Genomic DNA, 8,821 nt, shown 5'->3' with positions numbered 1-8,821 from the left:
ACAGCAGATTTTATGAAGTAACCGGAAAACTTTACTTTAAAGTGGTATTACGGTGAAAACCTATCAAATCCTGTGTGACTACTACCAGCTAAAATCTTATAATTAGTAGCACAGTGGCCTGCAAAAAAAAAAGCTCATTATTTCAAGTCCCAGCAAAACCTGTGAGGAACCTGCATCCCGGTTCTCTCTGAAAGACTGCATAATTGTAAAGACTGTTGCATATCAGTTAAAGGGGTACTCCGGTGAAAACCTTTTTTCTTTTAAATCAACTTCAACTGGTGGCAGAAAGTTAAACATATTTGTAAATTACTTCTATAAAAAAAAATTTAATCCTTCCAGTACTTATTAGCTGCTGAATGCTACAGAGGAAATTCCTTTCTTTTTGGAACACTGATGACATCACGACCACAGGGCTCTCTGCTGACATCTCTGTCCATTTTAGCAACCGTGCATAGCAGCTGTATGCTAAGGGCAGCATGGTGGCTCAGTGGTCAGCACTGCTGCCTTGCAGTGCTGGGGACTTGGGTTCAAATCCCACTAAAAACGACAATAAATAAAGCATTTTTATTATTATAATAACGTCAGCAGAGAGAACTGTGCTCGTGATGTCAGCAGAGAGCTCTGTGTTCCAAAAAGAAAATAATTTCCTCTGTAGTATTCAGCAGCTAATAAGTACAGGAAGGATTAAGATTTTTTTATGGAAGTAATTTACAAATATGTTTAACTTTCTCCCACCAGTTGATTTAAAAGAAAAAAGGTTTTCACCGGAGTACCCCTTTAACTGATATATAGTTACATAGTTAGTATGGTTGAAAAAAGACAGACGTCCATCAAGTCCAACCAGGGAATTGAAGTGAAGGGTGTAAGGGGATAAGGGAAAGGGATGTAGTTTTATAATTCTGCATAAGCATTAATGTTATTTTGTTCCAGGAATGTATCTAACCCTGTTTTAAAGCTGTTAATTGTTCCTGCTGTGACCAGTTCCTGAGGTAGACCGTTCCATAAATTCACAGTCCTCACGGTAAAGAAGGCATGTCGCCCCTTTAGACTAAACTTTTTCTTCTCCAGACGGAGGGAGTGCCCCCTCGTCCTTTGGGGGGGTTTAACCTGGAACAGTTTTTCTCCATATTTTTTGTATGGGCCATTAATATACTTATATACGTTTATCATATCCCCCCTTAAACGTCTCTTCTCAAGACTAAACAATTGTAACTCCTTTAATCGCTCCTCATAGCTAAGATGTTCCATGCCCCATATTAGTTTAGTCGCGCGTCTCTGCACCCTTTCCAACTCCGCAGTGTCCCTTTTATGTACAGGTGCCCAAAACTGAACAGCATATTCCAGGTGAGGCCGTACCAATGCTTTTTAAAGGTGGAGTATTATGTCCCTGTCCCTGGAGTCCAGGCCTCTTTTTATACATGACAATATCCTGCCGGCTTTGGAAGCAGCAGCCTGACATTGTGCTATTCTGTAGTCTGTGATCTACAAGTCACCCAGATCCTTCTCTACCAGTGACTCTGCCAGTTTAATCCCCCCTAAGACATACGACGCTGCAGGTTATTAGTATACACAGCCCCCCTCTATATACACAGCCCCCCTCTATATACACAGCCCCCCCTCTATATACACAGCCCCCCTCTATATACACAGCCCCCCTCTATATACACAGCCCCCCTCTATATACACAGCCCCCCTCTATATACACAGCCCCCCTAAGACATACGACGCATGCAGGTTATTAGTACCCAGATGCATAACTTTACATTTATCCACATTGAACCTCATTTGCCAAGTGGAGGCCCAGACACTTAGTCTATCCAAGTCATCTTGTAACTTATACACATCCTCTATATATATACACAGCCCCCCTCTATATACACAGCCCCCCTCTATATACACAGCCCCCCTCTATATACACAGCCCCCCTCTATATACACAGCCCCCCCTCTATATACACAGCCCCCCTAAGACATACGATGCATGCAGGTTATTAGTATACACAGCCCCCCTCTATATACACAGCCTCCCTCTATATACACAGCCCCCCTAAGACATACGATGCATGCAGGTTATTAGTACCCAGATGCATAACTTTACATTTATCCACATTGAACCTCATTTGCCAAGTGGATGCCCAGACACTTAGTCTATCCAAGTCATCTTGTAACTTATGCACATCCTCTATAGACTGTACCCCTCCTCTATATACACAGCCCCCCTCTATATACACATCCTCTATAGACTGTACCCCCCCTCTATATATACACAGTCCCCTCTATATACACATCCTCTATAGACTGTACCGTGCTACAAAGCTTGGTGTCATCTGCAAAGATAGAAACAGAGCTGTTATTACCATCCTCTATATACACAGCCCCCCTCTATATACACAACCCCCCCTCTATATACAGTGCTGTTAATACCATCCTCTATATCATTGATAAATAAATTAAACAGCAGCGGGCCCAGTACTGAACCTTGGGGTCACCACTAATAACCGGGGACCAATCAGAGTACGAATCATTTACCACCACTCTCTGGGTACGATCCATGAGCCAGTGTTCAATCCAGTTACAAACTAAAGTTTCCAAGCCCAAGGACCTTAACTTACCTGTCAGACGTCTGTGAGGGACAGTATCAAATGCTTTAGCAAAATCCAGAAACACTATATCCACAGCCATTCTTCTATATACAGAGCCCCCCTCTATATACACAGCCCCCTCTATATACACAGCCCCCCTCTATATACACAGCCCCCCCCCCTCTATATCCACAGCCCCCTCTATATACACAGCCCCCCTCTATATCCACAGCCCCCCTCTATATACACAGCCCCCCTCTATATACACCTCCTCTATATACACAGCCCCCCTCTATATACACAGCCCCCCTCTATATCCACAGCCCCCCTCTATATACACAGCCCCCCTCTATATCCACAGACCCCCTCTATATCCACAGCCCCCCTCTATATACAGCCCCCCCCTCTATATACACAGCCCCCCCCCCCCCTCTATATCCACAGCCATTCCTCTGTCAAGGCTTCTACTCACCTCTTCATAAAAGCAAATTAGATTGGTGACAACTTCTATCCTTAGTAAACCCATGCTGGCTATCACTTATAATACTATTATCCCCTATGTATTCCTGTATGTAATCCCTTATAAGTCCTTCAAACAATTTACCCACAATGCACGTTAGACTTACCGGTCTATAATTGCCTGGCGAAGACCTAGAGCCCTTCTTGAAGATTGGCACCACATTCGCCTTGCGCCAGTCCCTTGGCACAATACCAGACACCAGAGAATCTCTAAATATCATGAACAAGGGTACAGATATTACTGAACTTACCTCTCTAAGAACTCTTGGGTGTAGTCCACCTGGCCCTGGAGATTTGCTTACATTTACTTTACTTAACTTACCTTGTACCATCTCTACATTAAGCCAGTTCAATACATTATATGATGTGTTACCAGCACTGACCTGTACATGATGTGTTACCAGCACTGACCTGGCCAATGTCAGCTCCTTCTTCCATAGTATATACAGAACTAAAGAACCCATTCAGTAGCTCCGCCTTCTCTTGATCGCCCGTGACAACCTCCCCATTATCATTATTAAGGGGTCCTACATGCTCTGTCCTTGTTTTTTTTGTATTTATATATCTAAAAAAATATTTAGGATTAGTTTTGCTTTCTTTGGCCACCTGTCTCTCATTTTGAATTTTTGCTGTTTTTATTACATTTTTACAGATTTTATTAAGCTCCTTGTACTGTTTAAATGTTATAGCTGACCCATCAGATTTGTATTTTTTGAAGGCTATTTTTTTGTTGTTTATTGCTCTTTTAACCTCATTTGTCAGCCATGTAGGATTTAGTTTTAATCGTTTATATTTGTTCCCCTTTGGTATATATTTAGCTGTATAGTTATTTACTATTATGCAGTCTTTCAGAGAGAACCGGGATGCAGGTTCCTCACAGGTTTTGCTGGGACTTGAAATAATGAGCTTTTTTAGGCAGACCACTGTGCTACTAATTATAAGATTTTAGCTGGTAGTAGTCACACAGGATTTGATAGGTTGAGCTTGATAACTCACGGTTTTAGTGGCTGCTGGTTCTTTCAGGCTTTGGCCTAGATGAATTGAATGAAGTTGTGCTGATTTGCGGATTGTGATTGCTTGATAGTCCAGCAGGAAGAGAGTGCAGGAACTAAGAGCGTGAATTTACAGACTACAGTCCTTTATATAATAGGGGGCTGGACTAAGCTCATTGGTCAGCAAACCTGTAAGTCCTGAACCCAGTGAACTCTGGGTACATCACATGACCCAGTAAGGTCCTTAAACAATTATACATCCCAACTGTACATCACATGACCCAGGAAAGGTCCTATACATTTATATTTCCTATACATTAAACAGTATATCTACACAATTTATATGAGGCGACCAGGGGTAAGCCCTGCAGGAGAGCCCTATGGAAATGGAGGGACTCTGGATGAGGGGACTTTAGACAGGGACAGGACCAGGTCCTGTACCAGGACACCACAGGAGGCTGGACACCATCTTACATTATTGAATCTTGTTAGATCCTGGATTTTCTCCTTTCGAGGCCAAAACGCCTCACGTTACCTGAGTTCATGTGATGTTTTCTATGGCAACTAAATAAAGAAGTTCTGTTCACGAGTTGGTGCTGGGCATCTGCTTTTCTTCTCTTACGGTAAAGCATGTCTCGTATGTTTGGAATGATAGCTCTCATAACTAAGCAAAGCATTAGTAGCAGTAGGTTTTGAAAACGTTGTAGTATGAACTGCGCCCTCCTTTATCGTTACTTTAACATCCAAAAAATGAATCTCATTATTGCTAAACTGACTAGTGAAACGCATGTTATGGGGATCAGAATTCAGATATATAACAAATTCTTCAAACACCTCCTTTGTCCCAGTCCATACCATAAATATTTAATCTATGAATCGCACAAATAACCATAAATGAAAACGATTCATAAGAAAAAAAACTAATTGCTCCTCAAAATTACCCAAAATGTTTTTTAGCAAAAGTTGGTGTGACCAGGGTCCCCATTGAGGTCCCCAATCACTGCCAATACCATTGCCCATTAAAAATAAATGCAATATGGCTGAGGACAAAGGAGAGAGCCTGACAGATAAGCTCAATCTGTCGGCCATCCATTTGTGTATGGCTCGATTGGCGTCTCACTGCCTCTACACCCGCATCCCGTGGGATGCGGATGTAAAGGCTTTCAACGTCCAATGTGGCTATTCTCCAGTCCTCCCGCCATGTCAATGTCTGTACATGTCAGAGAAAATCCCCTGTAAAAGCCACCACAGTTAAAAACAACAATAATAATGTAATTAATTTAACGGATGTGCCAGGATTGATTATCATTACTATCTTGAGGCTTACATTTTTTTGCATTACTCAAGCATTTGACTTTACGTAATTTGAGTTAGATCTTAATAAAGGCATACGGAGGATGAATTTGTTCCGGCATTTTAAGACAGTAGAGAATACTGGGAGACTTATGGAAGCTAGACCTGTTGGTGAATATTCTGCCATTACTAATACCTTGGGGTATAGCTTCCATGGTCTAATTACAGAGGCAGAGCATGCTATTATGGGAGATCTTTTGGACATCCATACAAGATAGATCAGGATCTAAATCATTTTGTTAACTGTGTTCCCTCCACTTTCAATCCCTCTTTGCCCGCCGGATCATCACTAGAGATTATTTGAGATGGGGTATCAGGTTTTATGGACATAAAAGCCTTAATATACCCATTGTATCTGGTAATTTATCAGTGGGTGAAAAAAAAGGCCCTTAAATGGCTGCGTTTGAGGTGCGATCTCATAGAGAAGCAGGCGGACAAGGGGAGTAATATCGTAATCATGAGCAGGGAATATTACCTGCAGGAGGCAGTACGATTATTGGGGGATGAACGTACTTTTTACTGAGGAGTTGTCGAGAGGGGATTACTCTCAAAAAGATTTGCTGTTAAACTTATGTGGCCCTCTCCAAAACGTCCATACTGGTACTTTCTTCCTAAAACACACAAATCTATGTCCCGCCCACCCGGTCGCCCAAGAGTAGAGGGCAGAGAATCGGTTACAGAACCATTATCCTACTACTAAGATTGGGATTTGTGTCCTATTTTAAACACCTTACCCTTATGCATTCAAGATACAGGGGACTTTTTCTGACATGTACAGGCATTGACATGGCAGGAAGACTGGAGACTGGCCACATGTCGAAAGCCTCTACACCCGCACCCCACACCATAACAAGTCACACAATCTGTAATGGTGACGTCACTGTGTAAGGTTAAAGCAGAGATCAGTAGTGGGGACATCACTGTGTGAGGGTGCACTTGGGAATAGTAATGGTGAAATGACTGTGAGAGTGTGAAGCAGGAATCAGTAGTGGGGATATTACTGTATGAGATTGGAGCAAGGATCAGAAATGATAACATCACTGTGTGGAGGTGAAACAAGGATCAGTAATGGTGACATCACTGTGTGATGGGTGGAGCATAGAGGATTAATGGAGACATTACTGTGGAAGGGTGTATCAGGGATCAGTAATGATGACATAACTGTTTGAGGGTGTAGCTGGGATCAGTAAAAGTGACATCACTGTGTGAGAGTGAAACAAGGATCAGTAATGGTGACATCAATGTGTGAGGGTGAAGCAGGGATCAGTAATGGTGACATCACTGTGTGAGGGTGGAGCAGAGAGGAGTAATGGAGACATTACTGTGGTGGGAGGGTGGATCAGGGATCAGTAATGATGACATCACTGTTTGAGGGTGTAGCTGGGATCAGTAAAAGTGACATCACTGTGTGAGGATGGAACAGGGATATGTAATGGTAACACTACTGTGTGAGGGTGGAGAAGGGATCAGAAATGGGGGCATCATTGTGTGAGGGTGGAGGAAGATCAGTAATAGTGACATCACTGTGTGAGGGTGGAGCAGGGATCAATTATGGTGACATCACTGTGTGAGGGTGGAGCAGGGATCAATAATGGTGACATAACTTGTAAGGGTGGAGCAGGGATCAGTAATGGTGATGTCACGATTGGGCAGGGAAGGTGTGCACACTATTCTCGCCCATTATTCTGCCTACTTATGTACCCGCCCTAAGCGACGGGTCCATAACCACAGTGACAGTCCCTCCCTAGACAAGTGAGGGATGTAATTGTCAAAATAATAAAATACAATAATACAGACTCAGGTCAGGGAACAGTAGGGAACAGACAGACTAACACACTCACACAACAAGTCAAAGTCCACTATCTGCATCAAAAGCCATGGTAACATGTGGGGGTGGGGGTGGAGCAGGGATCAGTAATAATAACATCTCTGGGTGATGGTGGAGCGTGTAAGGTTGCTGAAGTTGATTGTAGTACCAAACAAGACCACCAGATGGCAGTATTCTAGAGAATTCTACCGATCATATAGACCAGCAGAAGCTTTTTGTAGTACCAAACAGTTTCCACTAGATGTCAGTGTGTCACAGATCACAGAAGTCTGCAGAAGTTTATTGTAGTACTAAACAATTACCACCAGATGTCAATGTGTTACTAATCCTGTGATAATAGAGAATCTGACTGTAGTACCATACAAACTCCACCAGATGCCAGTGTGTTTCTGATCCTAAGAGACTGCAGAAGTTGAGTGTAGTATCAAACAATCACCACCAGAGGTCATTGTATCTCTGGTCCTGTGAAACTGCAGAAGATTATTGTAATGCCAGGCATTACCACCGGATGGCAATGTGCTAATAATCACATAATGGAGTCAGACATGATTGGAATACCAATTAATAGTGTTGAGCGGCATAGGCCATATTCGAATTCGCGAATATTCGTGAATATATGGGCGAATATTCGTAATATATTCGCGAATATTCGCATATTCATAATATTCTCTTTTAATTTTGCATATGCGAAAATGCGCGTATGCGAAAATTTACATATGTGGAAATTAGCATATAAAAAAATTAGCATAAGTGAAAATTTGCAAATGCGAAAATTAGCATATGCAAATTTCCGCATATGTGCAAATTCGCACACCAGTATCACGCAGTAGTATTAGAGCCTTCTTTACACCACACAAGCTGGAAGCAGAGAGGGATGATCAATGTGATGTGTACTGTGAAAAAAAAAAAATATTCGTAATTACGAATATATAGTGCTATATTCGCGAATATGCAATATTCGCGAATAAAATTCGAATTGCGAATATTCGCGAGCAACACTACCAATTAATCCCCACCAGCGGTCAGTGTGTTGCTGATCCTGTAAGACACAGAATCTGATTGCATTACCAGACAACCATTAACACACCAGAGTGTGTTACTGATCATTTAAAGGGGTACTCCGGCCCTGACACATCTTATCCCCTATCCAAAGGATAAGGGATAAGATGTCTCACCACGGGGGTCCCGCCACTGGGGACCCCTGCAATCTTGTATTCGCCACCCACCTGTTAGAGCTGCATGCCGCGGTGCCAGCTCACAAACAGCCTTGTGGCGACCAGGGGGCCGGAGTATTGTGACATCCCGACTCCGCCCCCGTGTGACATCACCCCTCGCCCCCGCTAGTCAAGTCTATGGGAGGGGGCGTGATGTCCGTCACGCCCCCTCCCATAGACTTGCATAGGGGATAAGATGTCTCAAGGCCGAAGTACCCCTTTAAGGCTGCAGAAGTTGATTGTAGTACCAAACAATCACCACCAGATGGCAGTGTGTTACTGATCCTGTAAAGATGTAGTACCAGACATTACCACCGCATGGCAATGTGTTTGA

This window comes from Hyla sarda, chromosome 1 (assembly GCF_029499605.1).
Source record: "Hyla sarda isolate aHylSar1 chromosome 1, aHylSar1.hap1, whole genome shotgun sequence".
NCBI classification, from domain to species: Eukaryota; Metazoa; Chordata; class Amphibia; order Anura; family Hylidae; genus Hyla; species Hyla sarda.
Note: the sequence above shows the minus strand (reverse complement) of the source record.